Raw genomic sequence first — 24,687 nt, 5'->3', positions numbered from 1 at the left:
ATTTGCATTTTAGCCTAGTTTGTTACAAGAGTACATAAGAGAAAATGCTGTTACTATTGTATGTATAGTACATACGCTCTATTAGGATTTTCGTGAATTTAGTGTCTGTGGGTAGAGTTGGTCTCCCTGTATCTAACCAGAAAAAATACAGAGTATCCAGCTTCCCCTCACCCTTTTTTAATCCTAAAGGAGAAAGTAGACGCAAACTCTCAGTTGATGGAAACAGTGATTTAAATGACTTTTTCATTAATGAATACTTTTTATTTCATATATGCAAATGAATGAAAAACTCGCCATGCATGACCAGTTCCTTAAAAGTACTAACTTACAAGCTTTATGCTTACATATCAGTGGGACAACTTAACAAATTTGTTTCGCTCATTTTTCTAAAATAAGACTGAACCAAAATCTGAAGAATTGACTAGGAAAATGAACGAACGACTTTGAACTTTGGTTCTACTCTTCTGCCGATGGGATTATATTTATTATTTTAAAAGTGACTTTCAACATGACGGTTCCACTAATAGCTTTTATAAAGCACCCCCTGAATATAATAGATCCTAAAGCATAGGAAGAGTTTTCTGACAATCCAGAGAATCCCATCACTCTTGTAACGTGTCTATTTTTGGTAATCCAACCACAAGTAATTGGACTGTCTTCTGAACTTTTTTCTTCAGTGTAACATGACTTTATTAAATGCTCACATTTCCTCTTCTTTTTCCTTCCCAAAGACAATAGGCTATTCGAAATAAAGGTGTTATCAGTAGTGGAGAAGAGAGACTCAGAGTAAATGATGTGGTAGTGCAGAGGTTCTGAAAACTGTTTTTGGGAAGAGATGTTTCTAGAACTGGTGATATTGGAGCTGAACCATGAAAAATGGGGGGTTTCAATGGGGAGAGATGGTTGTAAAGAACAAAACCAGACAAAGAATAAAACAAAGGCAAGGAGGTGAGAGAGTGTGGCACATTGTAGAAATGGTGTGTATGGCTAGAAGATAAGGTGGGTGAGGTAGAAGAAAAGCATGGACTTGTACAGAGTTTGATAAGGACTATTAATTTGGGACCATGCTATGTAGGGCCTTGAATACTGAGCTAAACAGTTTGACTTTCATTTTGTAAGCATTCCAGAGTATTGGAAGATTTTTTTGAAAAAAGGAAATGACCGATCCAAGCTCAGACTGGGAAAATTTACCTTTACCAATCTATTCTTTAGGAATAGATAGGATTTTAGGTAGAAACTCCAATGAGGATGCTGGTACGATATTTCATGAATAACAGGTCCTGGATTAGGACATTTGCAGTGAATTAAATTAAAAATTGCAGAGAACTTGATAGTTGACAGAAAGCTTTCTATCTCTTTCAATTTAATCCACCTGACACTAGGCAGGACGGAATATTGCTTCTGTTTATAGATGAAGATGCTAACACATTTAGATATTTAAGTGGCTTAACTAGCCTAGGATTCAAAATGAAGTCTCAAATCTTTCCACTGTGACTAACTTAAGACAGACACATTGCCATGGGATCATTTATATGGGGTTTAAATTATCCAGTTTAGGTAGACTTTCTGACCTCCTTTAGTCATTTTTATTTCCCCAGTGCCTTTCTCAATGCCTGGAATGTAGTTAAGTGTTTGCAAAACGTTTATTAAAGAATGAATGAATGAGTGAATCGGAAATAGAAGATGTATTGATTACAGTGCTGCTTATAAATCAGCCACCGTACAGTTGGCTCAGATACAATGGAATTGTATTTCTCACTCACAGAACAAGAGTGTGGAGAGGATCCACTCCACACAGTCATTTAGGGATCCGGGGTAGGGGGGCGGGGTCTTCAACACATGGCCTTTAAGGTTGCCCTGGCCATCATTGCAGCTGGTGGAAAAGGGAAAGAGCACGAGAGATGGTGCATTGCCAGACCTGAGAGTGGCATGCATTACCTTCACTCCCATTCCACTGCCTAGAATTTAGTATTCTACTACACCTAAGGACAAGGAAGGCTGGAAAATACAGCTTCCTTGTGTCCAGGAAACAGAGGAAATGAGTTTGGTAAATAGATAACAATGTTTGTTACAGAGGTTGAAAGAAAGGTGCACACAGTAGGTGTTCAGTGGATAGTTTTGAATGAATGATTGACACTGAGATTTCTAGCATTAACTGAGCAGAACCCAAGAGAGCAGAATTGGAGAGGGAGGAAAATTACAGTAATGATGAGTTTGGTCTTGACCACACTGAGACATCTCTAGGTAGAGATAGCTGGCTGGCCGCCTGGAGCTGGGTGTCTCCAATAGTGTGCCCCCAGATGATGGTCTAATGTGCATGGTAGAGATTCCAAATAGGTTCATGCTGTTACCACAGAAAAGCATTTACTGCATCCCTGCATAGACTTTTTTTTCTTCCACTGATTGTGATGGATCAGATTTCTTCTTGTTCCTTTTTTATGAGCGGGGGTTGAAGGTCCGGGGAGAGTGATGGTGGTGAGCATTGACAGTGTCTGTGCCCTTTTGAGGTGCTGACACACAGTTTCTAAATGCGGCAGTGGAATATTCTGTTCCTTTCATGGTGAAGCCCTGGAGGCAGGCTGTGCTGGGATGGGAGTGACCCTCCTACCCTCCGTCTCCATGGGCTTCCTGAGAGTTGCCCTGAAATGAGAGATCTGTAGCTTCTGGGGCAGCTCAGCTGCTGAATGAAATGTAAATTTAGTTGAGTGTGTCTCAGGAGTGTAACCTTACACTGCTACGGGGAGGCTACAGCAAGGCACCTTTTGGCTCCTTATGAGGGGAAGAATTTTCTAAGAAAACTTTCAGAGTGTAGAATGGGCCGGATCACCAGACCATCAGTTTCACACCACTGGAAATCTCCCAGGAAGGCCAAGCTTGCACTTACCTGGAAAGTTGTAGAACAGAGAATTCAACCACATTATTCCCAAATGCCCTTTCATCCTGAAATTCTGCCATTCTTGTTGTCTTGCAGCAGGGCTGGAGAGAGAAAGGCAAAACACAGTTTGTCCACAAACTTAAAAAAAAAAAAAACATGGCCCGAATATCCATTTATCCACACCAATGTGATAGAAAACATCTTAAAAACCTTGAGTGGAATTTATATATGCCTTCCCTTTCTCCCTTCTGAAGCAACCATAGCCACTCAGAATTTCCACAATCCCCAGTACTTAATAAATTTACTTCAATTTAGTGTCTGTTTCATATAATGATGACATCAGTGCTTCATGAGTAATGTGAGTGTGACCCAGGCCAGCTCATAATCTGGGCTGTGATTATTAGGTAGCAGGATTCCAAAGGAAGCTCCCTCATTTTACGTTCTCAGGCTCTTTCTTGGAACCTGGCAGGCCTCGCCCTCAGTAGGGACCAGTGAGTAGCTGGAGGCAGGCTACCGTCCCTCAGGGACCACATTGCTGTAGATAGAGCGATGATGTTCTTTTGCATTTTCATCACATGCCCCAACTGCTGAGTGGATGGCAACCATTAGAGCATCTGCTGCACTTCCTGCACTCCTATTTTACTTAATCCATCCTTTTGTTCACCTCCCCATTTGGTTTCTGGAGTCTTGAGATGGTGGACACACAGCTGGGCCAGAGGTATCAGTGGAGTGGCTCTTCCATTCCTTCTCCTTTCCCCTCCCAAATCCCCATCTCCCTGTTTCAGCTGGGACTGAAATCACACACGCCACACAGCTGGTAGGATTCAGTACTAGTTTCAGAGAAGACTATTGCCATTGTGCCATAAACTTCACGAGGACAAGGATTTCTATTTATTTTTTTTCACAGATGTATCCACAAAGCCTAAAATAGTACCTGACACACAGAGTAGAGGCTTCATACGTGTGTATGGATAGAATGAATGTGATTCCCTGGGACTCCAGCCTGGTCTGATGTTTTTACCTGTGCTCACAACATGGCACACTCTTACACAGGATGTATGCTTTGGGACTGGTGCTGACGCCTTGACAGGTAGGGCATGCATTTTGATGCTGCCATAAGTATTAATTTATAACCTTCAAAATGTAAAAACTGACCAGGTATTAATTATAAATAAAAGTTCAAGGAGAGGGTAGAAAGGCATTATTATAGAAAGGTAAACCTCAGAGTATATTAACAACTGTACCTGGCGCTGGTGAGGGGCAGAGAAAATGATCTCCAAGTCACGGCAGATGACATGCTGAAGAGGCTAAGTCTCTTTAATGAAAGAGAGTTAAATGTAAGCCCCACAGAGTGAAGGCCTGTCTATTTTGCTACTTCCATCTCCCTGACACCTCTAACAGCACTTGGTATATAGCACATACTTCATAAAATCAATTAACTATTGTCGTTGAAGGTGCTTTGAAGCAGCAAGAGAGTTTTAATTGGGGACTTCGGGGGCTGCTTTGTAAAAACAGAAGCCCTTCCGTGAGTCTGTATTCTCTCATGATGTGATTCTAGTCTTGCCTAGAGCTGGGCCACTGCTGCCCTTTTTCTGTGGGGCTCCTGTTCCCCAGTTTACTGCAGACCCCACCTGGCTGGCTCCTTTCATTCCTGTTACCTGACCGGCCCTGGAGGAGTTGAGTATGGGACCCCAAAATACTAGCATTATGGTGCCTGAATCTGGATCACTGCCCCCAGCACATACAAGCTTTGAGACCTTGGGCAAGTCATGAACTTCATGGACCTTCACTGTCTTCACCTACCTTGCCCAAGAATAATAGCTTATAGGTATTTAGTGGGATAAATTTCTATTAGCAAGAATGGGACCTGTGGTGGTCCTAAAGTCGGTAGGAAGGACAGGTAGAGGATACTTTAGCAGAGGAGGACATTGGGGATGATGGTCACCTAGTCCAATTTTTGCCAAGAGCTTGTCCATTTGTCCTGCTGCTGCTGGAAAGGTTACTGGGTGTCCACAGCTGCCTGAATCCCCCTCACTCCACTTGTTGCCATGGTGAGGGGCAGACATCATAAGCATTTACCAAATACATGGCAATATGCTGTGATTTTGTGCCTCCTTTTTTTAATGTCTTCCTTTTTAAAATTTTTATTGAAATATAGTTGGTTTACAATGTTGTGTTAGTTTCAGGTGTACAGTTAAATGATTCAGTTTTTTATATATGTATTATATATATATATTCTTTTTTTACTTCCTCTTCTGTTATAATTATTACAAGATATTGAGTATAGTTCCCTGTGCTATACAGTAGGTCCTTGTTGATTATCTATTTTATATATAGTAGTGTGTATATTTTAATCCCAGATTCCTAATTTATCCCTCTCCACTGCTCCCCTTTGGTAACCATAAGTTTGTTTTCTATGTCTGTGGAGAAAAGGGAACCCTCCTGCACTGTTGGTGGGAACATAAATTGGTGCAGCCACTGTGAAGAATAGTATGGAGGTTCCTTAAAAAACTAAAAATAGAGCTACCATGTTATCCAGCAATCCCACTCCTGGGCATATATCTGGAGAAAAAACATAATTCAAAAAGATACATGCACCCCAGTCTGATAGCAGCACTATTTACAATAGCCAGGACATGGAAGCAACCTAAGTGTCCATCTACAGATGAATGGATAAAGAAGATGTGGTACATATATACAATGGAATATTACTCAGCCATGAAAATGAATGAAATAATGCTATTTGCAGCAACATGGATGGACCTAGAGATTATCATGCTAAGTGAAGTAAGCCAGACAGAGAAAGACATCATATATAACTTATTTGTGAAATCTAAAAAAGGATACAAATGAATTTATTTGCGTCTCCTTTTCATGGGACTCCTGTAAGTGCGGGAAAGTCAACTGACTACTAAACCCTTTTAGTTTCATTGACTTTGTAGGATGAGCAGGACCATTTGTCTTTTTTATTCTGTTTTCTCCACTTCACTTTGTGAAGAGTATTGAAAAAAATCTGAAGAAGCTGGTACCAGATGGCAATTTTTTCGTAGTCTGCAGACACCAGTTCCGGTGCTTTTGTGAATGTGATGGTTTAATGAACTGCCTCGTGCATCCGTGAGTTTTATTTTTGAATTGTTGTGTAGGGCCGGGTCTGTTTAGTGTAGGCACTCCACGGAATGGCTCTGCAAAGCAGAGATGAGCACAGTTGTGAACACTTTGCTGGTCCTGTGGGCGTGGGCTGGGCACAGGTGGGAAAACTGGGGCCTCAGGTGTCACTGGAGGGGTGGCAGGGGAGGCGTGGACAGGCCAGTTAGCGCTCCTCTCGGCTACCGTGGTTTCTGCAGGTGCCACCAGCTGGAGGCTTCTGTTTCGTGGAAGAATCCGAAGAAGGGAGAATGAGATGATGCATCTGTGGTACTCCAAGTGGGGGATAGGTGAGGGGGCAGGGAGTAGACTGATGTGCAGTAATGGGGAAGGGTGAATATAATAAACTTATTGCAGAAGACGTTTAGGTGCTTTCCTTTGATTTTTTTTTTCTGGAATTTATTATTTTCTGAACTGATAATACAAACTTACCTGTTATAAAGTTATCAAGCCTAGGGGATCAGGTTTTATGAGGTCAGATGGCAAACAGAGCTTTCACGCCCCCCTGGGTCCCTGGAACACGTTAGTCCTTTCAAAGCCTTCGCTTCTGCAGGCGTAGGTGCCTCCATGGCCAGACCCTGAGAGCCTTTCAGGGGCCTTGGTTTCTGCTCCCTGCCCCGTGCTGTTCTTAGTGCTTCCCATACGTTAACTCCTGTAGTCCTCACACCGGACCCGTTGAGTCCAGGAAGACGATTTCACATTTGACAGATGTGAAAACTAAGGCCCAGAGAAACAGACGTAGCTGTAGTGACCACACATCTCTGTTTGCCCAGGTTCAGTTCAGCTGATGCCTCCTAGCCCAGTGTGATTATCAAAAGTGTCCCCTCTCACTTTCAAGCCTTCCATGTTTGAACAATAAACTGTACCCACTTGCCAATGTCTAGAAAGAGGCTTGATCTGGTTCAAACTCAGGCTTCTGGGGGAAGAGCCCTCACTTTTATTCTACAGCATAAGGTTGCACTGTCTACACTTTACTTGAACGCATTCCAGTTTGCAGTCATTTTAAATTTGCATTCCAAGTAGAGAATGCTATTTACAGGGAAGGTGATTTTGTTACTCTGACTGGAGTTCATCTGCTTGCTTCACCGTACAAGTAAATTTTTCAGTCCTCTGTTGAGAGTGTGGTTATGGGGCTGGGGAGCATGTTTTGAAGTGTGGTGCCCTATATTTCTCTTTTTTTAAAAGTTTTATTTTAGACAGAGCTTAAGTGATGCAATGAAGGTTAAATTGATCTCATTTGGAAATCAGGCCATGGGCCCCCAAGGCACTGATATCTACCGCTGCTCTATCCTGAGCAGTCTCTGCCCAGTTCCCTCAGCCAGGGCTGGCCTGCTTCTGCCCTGGTGAGACAGTGTCTCACCATTGCTGTGATGGTCTCAGACCCTTTGAGCCCTATTAGGAGATGTGCCTCTTCAGCCCCACCCCAAGTACAAGGAGCCTGGAAACTTCCTTTGTACCACCCACCATTAGAGACTCATTTGGCCTTCATCACTCAGGAGTATTCGTTATTACATAGTTTTCCTGGACCAAATATTGTGACTTCTTTACTTAACCAAATTTTGAATTTTGGTTTTAGAATACATTGAAATTATAGCAGTTATCTTTCAATTACTAGATCATCTTGGGGCAAATGAAAAAATTACTTTGCTCTGTGTGTGTGTGTGTGTGTGTGTGTGTGTGTGTGTGTGTGTATGGGGAGTGCTGCTGTATGTTCCATTTTGTTACTGCATTGCTTTGAGACTAGGAAAAAGACATTTCACGTCATTTTTCAAAACTTATTTCCTACTCTTAAAATGTGGCTACAACCATTAACACCCACCCTATTGATAAGAGAATTGAGTTGTGATATTCTTTGAAAGCGAAAGATGGTGATGACAATGTGAAGCTCAGAGGCGTCTCAGTAAGAGGAGTGATACAAATGCAGAATTAAAAAAAAATTTCTCAGGTTTCTCCAGCAGTAAATGGGGATAATAATACCTCTTGGAGGTGTTATAAGAATTAATTAGATAATGTTTGTGAAAAGTTCCAACCTGAGCATTCTGTTTTGTTATTATTATCTTCATATTGTTCTTAGAAACCCAGCATTCAAAATGAACTGCAAAACCTGACCTTTGTATCGAGGATGTTGCATATGCTAATGAACATGACAATGATGACATATTATGAAAATGGGACAGCTGTACTCGTGATCCCAGGTGAAAAGGAGATGAGCTCAGTTTCATGGATTCTTATGCTATTCTACTACTTTTTCCATGACAATATGAACTGCTACTATTCAATGTGAACTATCACTGGGTCCAGCTAGTAAAACAATATGGGGATACTCCAAAGCGAGAGAACATTTATTTTCCTAAAATGGTATTGGAATTGTTTTTCTTTTCCTCTTTATGTAAAATATGAACTTGGCTCAATCTTAAGTTCTGAGTCAAAAAGTCATATCCCTGGATTTCTGTAGCAGCCTCCTATCTTGTCCCCCCCCACCGCCACCACGCTGGCTTCAGTTCAGCTTTTGTCCTCCTAGGCTCATTCTCCATCAAGCTGTCAGATTGGTCTTTGTCGTGTCAGTCACTTCTCTGCTCAGAGCCTTCCAGTGGCTGCCCTCCCATCTTCCATGACCCACTTCCTGCTGCCTCTCACTCATTTCCTGCTGGCTGCATTGGACTCTGCTTTTTCGTGACCACTCCAAGCGTGTTTGTGTCACGGCCTTTTTGTCTCCTGTTCCTAGAGTTTTCTCCCCTACCCTTTTAAAAAAATTCCAAACCTATGAAGAAAGTTGGAAGAATGATACAGTCAACACCCATGTTCACCTTGATTCATCAGTTAACACTTGCCACGTTTGCTTTATCTTCCTGCCTCCTTCCCTTTTAGCCCATACATATATTAAAAGAAATGGGGTTTTGTTTGTTGGTTTGTTTGTTTTTGCTGAACCATTTGAGAGTAATTTACAGACATTCAGACATTTCACCCCTAAATACTCCAATATTTATCTCCTGAGAACAATTACATTCTCCTTAATAACCATAACATCATTATATCATTATTTTTTTTTAACATCTTTATTGGAGTATAATTACTTTACACTGGTGTGTTAGTTTCTGCTGTATAACAAAGTGAATCAGCTATTCACATACATATATCCCCATATCTCCTCCTTCTTGCATCTCCCTCCCACCCTCCCTATCCCATCCCTCTAGGTGGTTACAAAGCACCATCACTAATCATTAGAGAAATGCAAATCGAAACATTATATCATTATTATACTCCCAAGTTGAAAATGATTACAATATTATCTGATATGCAATCCATATCAAATTTCTCCAATTATCCCCTTAAAAGTTCTTTAGAGTTGTATTTTTTAAATCCAGAATCCAGTTAAAGATTATATATTCCATTTAGTTGTCATATCTCTTTAATTTCCTTTAATTTAGAACACTTTTAGAGTTTTTTTTTTTATCTTTTCATAATATTGACATTTTTCAAGAATACAGGACAACTATTTTGTTGACTGTCCCACAATCTCAGGTTGTCTGATGGTTTCTTCATCATTAGATTCAGGTTAAACATACTTGAAAAGATCCGGTGAAGATGTCTTACCCATAGCATCATATTGCGAAGCCCCAAATCTGGTGCCTCCCAGACCTTTCCCTTGTGGTTTTATGCCTTTTGGTTTATTAAGTAATCTCTGGAGCAGCATTTTGAGTTCACATGAATATCCTTTTCTCAACAAAATTTTACCCAGTGGTTTTTACATTCATCAGTGACCTTGCTTGACTCAGTTATTATACTGCCGTTTGTCAAATGGCAATTTTCTAATTCTGTTATTAGCTGGTGTTTTTCTGTTACAGAAGAAATTTTCCTCCTTTCTTTCCCCCTATTTTTAGGAATGTTATTTTTAATTCATGCATTTTTTTGAAGAATAAAATAGATAACATATATTTGGTGTGTAATGATCCATGACCACCATTCCTCTTTTTGTTGGTCAGGTTGTCCCCAAATCAATCAGAGGGAAGCCTTTCAAGCTGACTCCTGGGTTCTTTAGACATTATCCTCCTGGTCTTTGAGCAGTGCATTTTCTGGTACAACAAGCTATTCTAGCTGATCGGAACAGCTAGAGGAACACTGCCCCTCCTGGTCCCCAGTCACCTGCTCTCTCCTTCACTTAATGTCTGAACTAAGTGTTAGTGCAACAGAGAGGCCTTCCCCACCCCTCGTGGAGAGCCCCAGCCTGTTCCCCCAACCCTGCTTCATGATGTTTCCACTCAATATATAACATTTGTTTGTTTGTTTGTTTGTTGTTTATTTTACCCAACTAGAACGAAACTTTTAAATTGACGACGATTTGCCTATTTTGCTCACCACTGGGTCCCTAGTGTTGGTACATAGTGCGTCCTCAACAAATATTTGTTGAAAAAAAATGAGTGAATGGATTTACCCCCATCTTGAGCCTGCATCAAGCTCTTCCAGATTGGAAGCTGCTGCTTTTCTCCTCTTGACACTGAGACGGATCAGGCTGTGTGGAGTTCACACTCATTCGTCTGGCGTTTATGGCAATTTTACTTCTAGTAGCTCTCCCGCCTTTGGATTCTGGTGATAGTTCAGAACGATTTTCACTAACAGTGCATCACAAATGACACTCAACGCAAGGCACTTGGCAGTAACAGTGGAAGCATCTACAATGCAATTCCTTTTTCCCCAGCTTCTCTGAACAGAAGGTCTGGCTATTTTAGAAATAAAAAATGAGACACTTGACACTATGTTAGAATTTTTACATGGGATCTAATGCTGGGAACTAAAAATTAAATAGAATGAGGGCTTTATTTTCTATATGAACAAATAATACCTTAAAAACCTTCATGGGACTTGCAAAGTATGAGTTGTTCTTACCCTCAAAGAACTTCTGTCCTAGCTGTGATGATGAGAATTCAGAAAAGAATATGGGGCAAGAATTGTACTTTAACACTCAATATAGTTGATGGGTGTAGTGACCTGAATGGTGGCCCCAAAGATATCAGATCCTAATCCCTGGAGCCAGTAAATATTATCTTATTTGGAAAAAGAGCCTTTGCAGCTGTGATTCATTTAAGGATGTTGAGATGAAGAGATTATGCTGGATTGTCCTGTGGGTCATAAATCCAAACCCAAGTATCCTAAGAGAGAGGCAGAGGGAGATTTGACTCCCCGAGAAGCTGGAAGAGGCAAGGAACAGACGCTCCCCTGGTGCCTCCCGAGGGAGTATGGCCTGCTGATACCTTGATTTGGGCCTATTGATACTGAGTTTGGACTTTTGTCCTCCAAACTATGAGAGAATACATTTCCATTGTTTAAAACTACCAAGTCTGTGATAATGTTACTGCAGCCATAGAAACCAAATATAATGGTAAACTGTATATTCTCTCACCCTCAAATGACCCTGTGAGAGCCATGTACCGGAGCCCTCTATCTCCATTTCATTGAAGAAGGACCAGGGGCTGAGGGAGTCATGGAACTCGAACCAGCTTTTCTGATTCTCAGTCCAGGGCTCCTTTCACTCTGGCACCTGCCTCACTTAATAACCAGCGAACAACACAGACTGCTCGTGAAGATAGTTCATAAAAGAGACAGACCACCGTGGCCAGAGAGATCGGGGATGGATGTGAGAGAGGTGCAACCCCAAGGGCATCCTTAAAGGGTAAAGATTCTTAAAGAGTTGGACGATGACCAGCCTATTTCCCACAGCCCAGGGGACTTATTCCCTCTTTCAAGTGCTGTTTTAGCCTTCCAGACTGTGGATGCCTTTGAGCATGTGTGTCCATGTGTTTGTATTTGCATGGAGGAGAGAATCCCTTGCTGTCTGGTTGACGGTGCATTTTAGTCCCATCTCATGGATCTTTCCCTCTTCAGTTTTCATGTATGTGGTGGCTTCCTGACACGTTACAGGCAATGGGATCTGGGTAAGCCTGCACAAGGCTCCAGATAAAAGCCGCAGAAAGATCTGCAGTTCCAGCCCACTGCAAAGTGCTTGCTTTGGCTCGCTTTTTCTCCCTGGCATCGGTTAAAATTCTCCTCTCTGACGCCCTGCTACGGATCTGTGCTCTAGGGGTCTTGGCCTGCACCGCTGCTCCTGCTACTGACCCCGATGATGGGGCTTTATGTGCCTTCATTCGTTCAACAGTCATTTTGCTTCTGAGAGCCAGGCGTGGTCGGGAGAAGATGACAATAAGTGGGATTCCATCCCTCCCCTCAGGGAGCTCTCAGCTGTGTATGGGAAGCAAACAAGGAAACAGCTCGACTGAAGTGTGATAGCAATAATAGGGCGATGATAATCCCACGCTACTCCCCGCGCAGAGACAGTAGGAGAACGAAGCCACGTGTTTAATAAAGAGGACCCTGCGGGCTGGCTCAGGAACCAGGCGGGGAGTCCCTAGACCGTGGCATCCGGCAGGGGGATCTGAATGGTTAGCACCCCTGCGGTGTAGATCCGGATATTTTGTGTGTGATGATTATCATGTGTTTTGGTTTATCCATCCTTTACCTGTTACCTTAGAGTGCTACCTAGGAACCTCGATTGTATGGGCTTTCTGTTTAGCTCAGTGTGAGATAGATAGAGTATGGATACATGAACACCCTATTTATTCTTTTAGTAGCCACTGACCACCATCCTCAACTCATTTGCATCTATAGTCTTCTATCATGATGGGAGTTATAAAAGGAGCTGGCTTTTATAGACTTGGCACAGAGCCCAGCAGCAGCCAGAGAGCTTGAAAAGCCCCAGATCTGTGTGGCATTGGATGACAGCATCAGGGATCTGGTATAGATGGTCTCACCTTTATTGCTCTGGGGATCCTTTCTAATGTCAGGCTTTTTGTAGAACATCCCATACAATCCCTTGATTGAACGTATCTCTTGATTAAGAAAAGATAGAAAGCAGAAAGCGACTGTGAATTTCAGGGCATTTAATATTTTCTAATTTATTGATCACGACAACAGCTACAGACATTTGGGAAAAAAAAAATACTAGTGCCTCTGTGTGTGGCTTTGTTTATTTAGGCTGTTGGCAGTGTTGGGACTCACAGATCCCTCATTATAGCTTCACGGGTATGTCACCGTCCTCCACCTTCATGATCCATCAGGTTATACGCCCAGCTTACAATGAGCATTGTCTCTTTCCAGAAGGAAAAAAGATTATAACTTACAACAGCTATTGAAATAGGTGAGATTCCATTTGATGTTACATTCTTTTGTGAAAACAGAACCGAAAGAGTTCGACAGAAAATGTATTTTATTGTTTTGTCGGTGTTTGCTTAATTTTGTGCGTTCCAATAAAATGGCAGTGACTGCAGAGGATTTGAACTCAGCACTTGAACTCTGTGGTTGTCCTGTCTCCAAAGGCATTTTCACTTCTATTCTCTGCTTCTTTGGAGCTTCCAAGTGGATCTTATTTTTCACTATAGAATCCATTGTGTAGGTTCCTGTAAAAGCGCACGCATTTTTATATTGCTTGCTTATTCTGAGACACTATGTTATTATATGATACGTACACGTTTGTAAGTGTGGTTATGAATGAACATGAGAGAGGATATACTTTGCAGTTACTGTGATCAGTGTAACACAGTATTAAAATCAAATAGTTTTTCCATTTATTTTACATAAAATGAACTTACCTGTTCTCCTCTTCCCTTCAAAAATGGTGGTTTCTTAAGAGTTTCGTCCGAGGTTGGGTAGCCCTTGGGTGAGTTATGGTAATGAGAATAAGGTTTATTAAAGGAAGGCAAGACCTAAAGTGCACCCATTTCTAGTTTATTCTGTATTCTAAAATCAGTCCTTAGGAAGTCATCTTAAAATTATTTGTAAGTTGCAGCATATCAGTCAGTCAGCAAATGGAACCAACTCTGGTTGGTTTGCTCTGCTAATGCCATGGGAGATATCAAGAAGAGGTGTTCTGAATTTCTCGGAACTTATTTTGGTTTTGAGTAACAACTTAGTTCAGCCTAGACACCTGTAAATGTAAAGGGTTATGTTACGAAGGTCACATAAGTGGTACAGCCAGAGGATTTAGGAATTCAGGAGCAGGGTTTGAACTGGACCAAGAAAGTCGATTAGGAGCAAAGTAAGTGAAAGGAGAGAAGGTCATCAGGGATGAACCAGGAATAGGAGCGAAAGGGATGGTGGAGATGTGATCAGGAAAGGGGAATAAGCCAGCTTGTCTTTGAGCTTGAGTTACCTAGAGTGTGGATAGAAGGAATTTCATGGAAAAGAAAGGTTGGGCACAGACTGTAGAGCGTCTCACATGCCAGTCTACAAGACTTAGGTTTTATTTTTCTTAATGTGGGGCATGTCTGAGGTTTTTAACCGGGAAAATGGGACTTTAGTAAGATTTCTGCACTGGAGAAGCATAGTATGAATATAGGAGAGGAAAGAAAGCACAGAAAAAGGAAAAATCAAGAACAGATCTAGAGGGACTTCCCTGGTGGTGCAGTGGTTAAGAATCCACCTGCCAATGCAGGGGACACGGTTTGAGCCCTGGTCCAGGAAGATCCCACATGCCGCGGAGCAACTAAGCCCGTGCGTCACAACTACTGAGCCTGCGCTCTAGAGCCCACGAGCCACAACTACTGAAGCCCGCATGCCTAGAGCCTGTGCTCCACAACAAGAGAAGCCACCGCAATGAGAAACCCGCGCACCGCAACGAAGAGTAGCCCCTGCTCATCGTAGCTAGAGAAAACCCACTCGCAGCAACGAAGCCTCAACGCAGCCAAAAAATAAATTAAATAAATTAATAAATAAATTAAAAAAAAAAAACAGATCTAGAAAGACGGCATTGAGAAAAGGAAGGAAGAATGTGACGGGCGTTATGGAAGAGGAGTCAACAGGACCAGCTGGGATGCGGACTGAAGGAATTGTGGTAGCTCAGAGAGAAATAGGGAATTAGGAGAAAAATCAATTGGGGAGTTAACAATTTCACTTTTAGGTGTGTGTAGTTACGTCGAGTCTGAAAATGAGGACGTAACGGCCGAGTGGAAACATCCTGCGTGCTGCTGGAGGAGCAGCATCCTGGAGCTGTGATTTGTTTCCAGGACTCGGTGTGTGATGGGCATGGCGGTGTGGGATACATCGGCTGAGTCACCAAGGCCTCTGTCGGGCTGCTGGTGGGAGGTAGACGCTCTGCAGAATCTGCCTTGCTTCGTGTCCCTGTGGTTTGGGTCTCAACGAAGGAAAAACAGCGAGCAGTTCGCAGTTAGGAAAACAAGGACTGACCTTGAGGAGACATGTTCCGGCTGCAACCTGCAACCGAGATTTCTTGAGTCCAGCTAACCGACAGTGAGCCTAATGCTCCAAATGGAGAAACATCTGAACAGCCTGAAGTTCCAGTTTGGATCCCCAGCCTCTAGATCCCGGAGAGATGCCCCCAGAAGCCCGTGGAAAAGTTCCTTCTTTTATGGTGCCAGTGAGGACCTGAGGAGCTCTAACAGTGACAGAAGTGTCTCTCCCTCTCACCTGTGGAGTTAGACTGCAAGGGCAACTGTTGGCCAGGCTACTGTTCTTTTCTTAAGAAAGAACAAGGACTATCCTAAAGAAAAAATAGCCCTGGACTGAGACCCCAAGCTCTGTGCAGTTGAGTAAGGAAAAGATCATTGGGGCAGAGAAACTTTAAAGGGAAAATTTTGTAACCTGCTGCCTTTTCTACATAATATAACAGTACGTGCAACTTTGAGGAGCATTGCTTATTTTTTAAGCCTTCTAGTGTGAGGGACTTGCAAAATGTTACCTAGAATAGCTGAATATATTGATTTGATGAAGGAAATTATTTAATATTGATACTTTTATTTGTTGGAAGTTATCAGCCCAATGTAGAAATTTTCATTTTGGAAAGCCATTTGACTATGTCATTTGCTCACTTCTCTATTCTAGAGGTAGCTAATAATGAATGCTTCTTTTCAACTACTCTTGTGTAAGAGGCACTCAGAACTCCGTGTTAAGAAGGATTCTGAGGCTCAACTGGGGGCTTAGTGGCTAAAAACTATGTAATCAGTCAGCAGTACTTACTGTGGTAATGATAGGAATGAGGATAGGATAGGGGTGGCAACAGCACCTATGCCATAGATTTGCCGATGGAAATTGTGTTGTGAAATTGGCATAGTAGCATTGGGTTCATTTTGATAGAAATTGACCAGAAGCTTTAGCTGCTTCTTAAAAAAAAAAAAAAAAATTCCTGACTTGTATTTGGAGAGCATGCATTCTGTCACCCTATAAATTGATGTGGGTTTTTGAAAGATAAGGGAGTCTAGGGCCAGCCTCATTTTTGCCCCAGCTAATTTTGGGATTTCATTTTTCAAGAGACTCTCTGACCCACTTTGGTTCTGAGGGTTGTGCAGTGATATTGCTTCTGGAGAAACATTAAAAACTCCGTGTCTCTGCCAAGATCAATTTGGCTCAGTAATTGTACAGAGCTCTCCAATTTAAGGACACTTCTCACATACAAACTCTACTTGGTTCCTCATAAAAGCCCAGTGAGGTCATTCTTACTGTTTATTTGTTTGAACTTTATCCCATCATTTATTTCTTTGTAATGTTTGAGGCAGCCTCACATAATTTGAGGCTGCCACTTTGTGGGAATAGGTAGAACAGGTGGAGTTATTCAGCAGTGTTATTCCCATTTTATAGGTGAGGAAATCAGGATTTACAGGGTTTAAGTTACCATTCAGAGTGTCTCAAACTAGAAAATGGCAAGGCCAGGACCTAGTTTCTCCTTGTATGATCATCTAGTACATCTCACCTTTCTGCAGGTGAAATGTTCTTTTTCCTTTAGCAGCATCATCTTTATCCCATCCTGTACCAGGATGTCACTGTGTATGTGTGCATGTGTATGTGTGCACTGTCACCTTAAGAATCTCCATTTGTCTTAAGGGGGCTGAAGTTGATTCTAATCAGTGTTTGGTAAAGCATCTCTCTTGGTGTGAGGGTTACTCAGAGATGCAGTCGAGTGATATGAATGAGTCTGGACACCATTACCTGCATAGGTAGGAAAATTATATCCAAAAAAGAGTATTTAAGGATGACAGGAAATTTTTATTATTTATCCAAGTGTGTATATCTGAAGACATCATGACAATCTATTGGAATCTCCTGTTGGTAGTCAGGGAGAACTAGCAGGTCCTAAAAAAATGACATCAATAAAAAACACTTAAAGAGCTGACATGAAGAACAAAACTCATGTTCCCCTTGAGAATGTCATATTGCAGCTTAAGCCCACACCCCGGGCTGTCTTGGCTTCGTGATGGCATCTTGCTTTGACAGCCTTTTGTTCTCTCTAGCTGATCTTTTGGCGGCCAGTATCAGCACATCAGTTAATGTGCTCTCCCCCCTGTAGGAACTGATTTGACTACAGTTCTGTTAGCTCATATTTCCTCCCTCATTAAAGTGCCTATCTTCAATTTGCTCGAAGGAGGTTGCCAGCCTGCAACCACTGTTGTGCTGTGGTGCCCTTTGGCTGGTGATTAATTTCCCCAACTACACAGGGTTCATTGCCTAGTTAGATTTAGTTTTACTATCAATATGCAGTACACTAAAATATGTATCGAGGAATGCTCCCCCATTCATCAAAAAGTTATAGCTTTAATTTAGCATTTTTATTTAGGGAGTTCGGTGGCGAGCATTGCTGTGGCTGTGTAGCCAACTTCATTTCATAGGAGCAGTGGAGACACAGTTTAAAGTTCTAGCCTTCAGTGAGCCTTTCCTGTGCTCTCGAAACCTCTATGCTGCTTCTTCATTAGGAGGATGTGAAATGTCACTAGTGCTGTCACAAATGGCAGCGTTTGTGGGTGAGACCCTAAGTTAAGCCAATGTATAGGTTTAGTTCTGGAGACACTAATGTTAATGTCACTTGTTGTGGTAGTGCTGCTTCCCCATGATCACAGATGGCTGCCACTTAGCTTTGTTCCAGAAATCTGAATGTGTGACTCTGGATCTGATCTTTTTCATGATTTTGACAGAAGCTGGAGTTTGGGACGCTGATATAAAGGTGAATAGATAGTTATTTCATTTAATATATCTAGACCTCCCTCTGAGATGTTTTAACCTACCATTTTCGAGGCTCATGCGACTTTTTCACTTGCTTTAAGGGACTTGATTCTAGTTATATAGTATCTCTGAGCCCCAGTTTCTTTATCTATATAATAAAGAAGTCAATGCTTATCTTTCAGTGGTGGGGGTGATTAAGTACAGAGAAGATGATTAGCAAATAACAGCTATCAAGCTGATGAGGGGGAAGCTGGCTTAGAGTAATTTTTCAATGTAATGTTGCAACTTATTGACAGATGGTCTATTCCAGTGGTATACCTTCTGTGAAGTCTTATTAAAGATAGAAATCCTGGAGAAGTACAAAGATTAACTCATGGCATCAGATTATGGAGCATGGAGTGTAGATTATCATTTAAGCGTAAATGGGGAGAGAACAGAGAAATCTTGAACTACGCATCCCAAAGTCTTTTGGCCTAAAGTGTTGAGGGGTCACACGGGAGACATAGGCATTGGACTTGACCTTCATTCGTACAGCAGTCATTCATTTTGAGCATCAACCCCTGACAAGGCTGTGTTCTAGGTTCTGAGGACACAGCAGGGAACAGGATGGAGAAGTTTCTGCTCTCAGGAAGCTTATATGCTAGCGAGGTATGGGGACAAGGGAAAAGAACGCCTACCGTAAGCATAAAAGCCAAAAAAAAAAAAAAACACCGGAGAGCAACAAGTGATTTGCAGAGAAATTAAATAGGGCGGTCTGGTGGCTTCTTTTTCTCTGAAGGCATAACGTTCCAGCTGGACCAGAATGACCAGAAGGCACCAACCATGAGAATCCAAAGGGAAAGCATTCCAAGTTGAGAGACCCCCCAGGGCAAGAGCAATCTAAGGAAGAGCCACGTGGGCAAAGGGGAGGGTGTGGTAGGGAGGGGCACTGGGGGGTGTGTGGGGGAGAGATAACGGTGGGTGGCCCAGAGTGTGAGTGGTGAGGTTGGAGAGAAGTGCTTGCAGTCAGGCCATGTTCTGGAAGAGGATGCACAGGACTTGCTGGCAGATGAGTTGGAAGAGGGCGTTTGAAGGAAAAGCAAAATCAAGGACAGATTCTTGATTATTGCCTGGAGTAACAGAGTAAACGGTGGTCCTGGTTACCAAGGTGGGGAAGGCTTGGGGAGGAGCAGCTTGTGGCAGAAAACAAGAGTTTCGTTGTGTTTATGTTCAATTTGAGATATCTATGCAATACCCACGTGGAGTCCGAATTCCAAAGAAACGTTAGATCTGGGGAAGCAAATTTGGGACTTGTAGGCCAGTAGGTGGTATATAAGGGGAGGTGATGAAGACAGCTAGTGAAAAGAGGCTCCAGGACAGCTCCTGAGAAACCGCAGGTAGAGAGGTCGAGGAGGAGCTGGAGGAGATGTGGCCGGAGATTAGGAGGAAAACCAGGTGAGCGGTTTCACAGGAGAAAACAAAACAGCTTCAGCAGCAGAGTTGACCCCTGTGTAGAGTGATGCTGGCAGGCCAGTGGTGATCCAGGCAGAGGCCATGGAATGAAGGGGTCCGGGGTGGGGACAGGTGGGTGGGAGGTAGAATACAGGTGCCAGAGGAAATGCTTGACAAAGGACAAAGGCCTTTATGATTCCAACAGCTTGAGGGGCACTAGATTCTCCTCCTGGAAAGATCAAGCTCTTGGTCAAGGCAAGATCCCTGAGAACTATCGGTTTTGAGGCCTTTCCCTTCCCTGTTACCAAATCAGCTTTCTCTTTAGTGCCAGCCTTAACGTGAGCAGTAGCCCTGGAATGATTTTGCGACTGAACCTATTTCTTTTCCTTCAACCTGGAGCCTGCCTGGGCATGTCTGTGTAACTGAAAAAGGCCTTCAGGGCAGGTGAGATAGGAGGCCAGGCTTGGAGGAAGGATAAGGTTTGGGTAGATGGAATAAGGGTGTGGTGTATGGGGAGGGAAGTAGAAACAATCCAGTTAGGAAAAAAATCAGCACTGTATTAACATGGTAGTGAAAGCGCCAGGAAGTAGTACAGCAACAAGGGGAGCCTGGGCCTCGCTTTGTACTCACGTCCCTCCTCCTGCTCAAAGAGATTTGAAGCCACCTACGTGTAGACACACATTGTAGAACCCGTCATTCATCCTACCAACACGTATTGATTGCCAGTAATGACCTCACAGCAGAGGCTGGGCTACCAAGACGGACCATCCCTGACCTTCCCTCAGGGAAGACCAGCATGAAAACAGTTAACTGTCATATTAAACAGTTAACTGAAAACAGCTAACAGACACGGGGAGAGACGATTAATTCTGTCTGATTCGGTTTCAGCGGGAAGCTCCCAGAGGAGATGCTCTTTGGCTGTAGAAGGATGAAAAGATGTCAATCAGGAAGAGAAGAGGAGCTCGCAGGGGAGCCCCTCCTGGGCAGAGGGCACAGCAGGGGCAGATAGGGCGGGCTGAGAGCCTGTGTTGTGGTTACAGCACAGGGAGCACGGGTCCTGGTGAGCACAGTGTGGGGAACTGAGCGGAAGGGAAAACGTGTTAAGTGCTGAGACAGGAGCGGGAGACTGGACCAAGCTGGGCTTTATTTTTGTGGGCTGTAGGGATTATAGGGGGGTTTTTTGTGTCTTTTTAAAAAGAATAATTTATCGATCATCATAGATATCCTTTGGCCTAAAATATAGGCCAAATTTTTTCAAAAAATTTGAATTGACTTTATTTTTTTAAAGCAGAACAGTTTTAGGTTCACAGCAAAATTGAGGAGAAAGTACAGAGATTTCCCATACAGCCTATACACCCTCCTCCACACATGCACAGCTTCCCCGGTTACTGACTTCCTCATCAAAGTGGTGCATTTTTTACAATCGATGAACCCACATTGACACATCATTATCACCTCAGTCCATAATAGTTTACATCACGGTTGATTCTTGGTGTTGTACATTCTATGGATTTGAACAAATGTGTAATGACGTGTATCCATCATTATGGTATCATACAGAGTATTTTCACTGCCCTAAAAATCCTGTGTTCTGCCTCTCTTCACCCCTCCCTCCAGCCTCCAGCCCTTGGCAATCACTACTGTCTCCATAGTTTTGTCTTTTCCAGAATGTCATTTAGTTGGAATCATACAGTATGTAGCCTTTTCAGATTGGCTCTTTCACGGAGTAATATGCATTTAAGATTGCTCTATGTCTCTTCATGACTTGATAGCTCATTTCTTTTTAGCATTGAATGATATCCCATTGCTGGATATACCACAGTTTATCCATTCACCTACTAAAGGACATGTCGATCACTTTCAAGTTGTGATAATTATGAATAAAACTGCTGTAAACATCTATGTGCAGGTTTTTGTGGACACACAAGTTTTCAACTCCTTTGAATAAATTCCAAGGAGTGCAATTGCTGCGGATTGTATGGTAAGAGTATGTTTAGGTTTGTCTGGCTCATTGGTTTTTAAACAGAGAAATAATTGATCTTTAGTATAGAAAGAGAATCTGTAAATGTGCATATCAGTTTTTCTTTTCCACAGCTTATTTCTAGCCCTGTGGGTCCAAATGCTGAGAGAATATTGCTCCTTAGATGAATTGACACCACATCAAATAAAAATTTCTAAAACTCATATTCTTCCTTCTCCAACGCAATATTTTGCTTCATGCAAATATGCATGCACATGTATGTATTCTTACACACCTCTCAATTATCTTAAGTGAGTATGAAATTATGTAGATTTACTGGATTCTTCATGGTACTTTATGTGCTAAAAAAATATTTCTTGATGTTGGTGTATTTAACAGCATGAGAGAAAAAAATACACTCTTTAAGGGTGGGAGGAAACAAACAAAAATAAAAATGAAATACACTTTAATTGGGTGTATTTTATAAAAAGTTTTTTAAAGTCAAGTGTGTGTATATGTGTGTATAAAGTTTATGTGAAAAAAACAGGAGAGCTTTGTTTCAGGAAGATCTTCTTTATCTGGTAGGTTGACATTTTTTAGCCTTCTTAAGTGAATTTATAAATGAAAAAGTAGTCACAGTTTTACATTTTATTTGCTGTAACCTTCTTTCATCAGTATACAGCACATAGTGTGTACTGATGAACCATGTGCATTGTGTTTTTAAAATCAGAACCTTTCAGAAGAGCTGGATGTCTGAGTGGCTGCAATGGTTTAGGACATAAACTGCTAAAAAATAATTTCAATACTTTTCAACAAAATCCAGTTCTCTTTGTTATATATTCCTTATGTAACACAACTGTAGTGAAAATGTGGTATTTTTCTTTTTTTCCCTGTCTCCTCATACCCCTGAGAAGTTAATGGTTTAAGGAAAACACTCCAAGCCTAACAGATCATGTCAAATATTTGGTTTGGTAGGATTAATATTTTACTACACAGCGACAGTGGGAGCACTGTCCTAGTTTTAGGGATGATTATGTAAACTAATGAGCCCAATCCATTAGAAAAAACTTAGGGAAAAAAAAAGCTATTTATCATGTGGATTACACTGACTGTACTTAGAGGACAATGAAGTAGGTATTAAATACCTACAATGGGGTTACATTTAATTAAAGTTGCTCTTTTTGTGATGCTACGGTTAATAATTATGACACTGTGCAAATGTTCAATATTTCTTTATGAAAAAACTTAATTGGTTTATTATTTTGTGCCTTGCTCTCCACTGGCTTAGAATGGACTTTTCACTTAAGTTCACCATGGTCTCTATTTTCTTTACAACAGATAGCTGATTGACTTTGTTATAAAGCAGAAACTAACACACCATTGTAAAGCAATTATACTCCAATAAAGATGTTAAAAAAAAAAAGTTACAATTGGCTGGGGGAGTTGTAATTGACTATCTCAGCCCCTAGAGGGAGGTGACTCTAGTATTTATTCTGGGGAGAGAAGGTGTTTAATTTCTCTGATCCTGTGCCTATTCCTTGACCCTTAACCTGGAAGGACCTATCCTTAGCATTGGGATCACTCCTGCTCCTAGCGTGGAGAACAATCTCTGGGAAGGAAAAGGAAGATAAGGACACTGGTCCAGGACTTGGCATCTGGATATATCTGCCTGAAAATTGGGGTCCATCTACTTCCTTCAACATAGCTCCCAGTAGATGAGCAGCTTTGTTGGGGAAAGTGAGTGATTCCTCTAGAACCATTTCATGCATTAGATCTGAAATAACAATAACATGACTAATATTTCTAGACTATCAGGCACTGTTCTCAACACTTGAAAAATACTAACATAATCCTAGCAACGGTCCTGGGAGGTAAGTACTCTTATTCTCATTTTATAGGATAGAAAACTAAGGCACTTATCCAAGATCACAGAACTAATAAGGATCAATGCTGTAATTACAAACCCAGGCAGTGGCTCCAGAATTCGTGTTCTCACCCCTATGGGAGATCCCTTCTCTGTACATACCCAGTTTCCCGAGCACGAAGAGACATTCGTAGAATTATGCCAAGTTTGATGCAAAGGGGAAAGGTGTTTTTGTTCAAAAAACACAAAAAGAAAACTGCAGAATCAAAATTTATACCATATTTTATCCATGAAAACATACATTTTTTTCCACATTTTAACCTGACTCCATGTCTGAAGTCAGGTTGTGCTTACAGCTTTATTAGAGGAATATTTGTCTGTCAACATAACATATCCACTTTATTAATTGTTAAATTTAACATTCATAAAATTGTAATCTTTGAAAACAATTTCTATTTTAGATCTTCACACTTAGTGAGAATTCTCAAGTATGTGTGATGACTGTTTAGCTATAAAGCAAAAATGTGAAATACTTAAAACATATCTCACAGGGGAGAAAAAAAGATTTAATATGTGATTTGGGTGTATTTTAATACATTTGGTAGTATGGCAGTTGTGACTTCCAAAGGTAAGAGTTCTTAGGACCTTGATGTTTTTTAAATGGCCCTGAATTCTCTTCTTGGACTCTCAGAAGCACCTTTTAACCATGTCTCTCTCCCCCACCCCTATTTATACATTATCTGGTTAAGGCTACTTATTTTCCCTTTAGGAAGCCAGATAAGCGCATCAAGTCTTTAAAAATAGCAACAGTATAGAGTATCTGGGGAAAGCTGTTTGTCTTCAGAGTGATTTTGCCCTGTCATTGATCAGTTGAGGTTCTCACTGCGTCACTGAAGTATGTGTCAGCCCAGAGTCATTCAAGCAAACTGGGCAGAGTCTTTAATATTTGGAAATAGATACACAACAGCAATGCAGGTGTGTGGGTTTGGTTAAAACTCATATTGGCACACAAGCATAGCCCTGTGAAAATGCTATTTTATATGGTGAAGTGTTATTTGTTTTCCCCCACTGACATGTTGAAACCAGCTCCTTTAAGGAAAGGAATACAGTTTCAGAGAAACTTTTTAACAGAGTTCCCAAGAGTCTGCAATTAAACACATTCACACTAAGTAAAAGCATTTTCAACCAAGAAAGAAGGAAATGTTTTTCTAGAATAAGTGAAATATGATCAATATTTTTACTTAAAACATAAAAGAATTTTTATACTGTTTATCTTAAATATGTTTTCAATGATATTTGTATTCCATGTCTCATTTTCATTAATTTTTTTTTTTTATCTGTAGTCAGTGCCAGAAAAGTCAGGCTGACTCTCTCTCTCTCTCTCTCTCTCTCTCTCTCTCTCTCACACACACACAC

At 41.6% G+C, this 24,687-nt stretch overlaps 1 protein-coding gene across 12 annotated transcripts in view; it reads left to right on the top strand.

Annotated features, from left to right (window-relative positions):
* MAST4 (microtubule associated serine/threonine kinase family member 4) overlaps positions 1 to 24,687 on the top strand; it is a 562,656-nt gene that overhangs the window by 353,519 nt on the left and 184,450 nt on the right. The window lies entirely within an intron of this gene.

Source organism: Balaenoptera physalus, assembly GCF_965194825.1.
Source record: "Balaenoptera physalus genome assembly, chromosome: 3".
NCBI lineage: Eukaryota > Metazoa > Chordata > Mammalia > Artiodactyla > Balaenopteridae > Balaenoptera > Balaenoptera physalus.
This window is presented reverse-complemented; position numbering and strand designations above follow the sequence as displayed.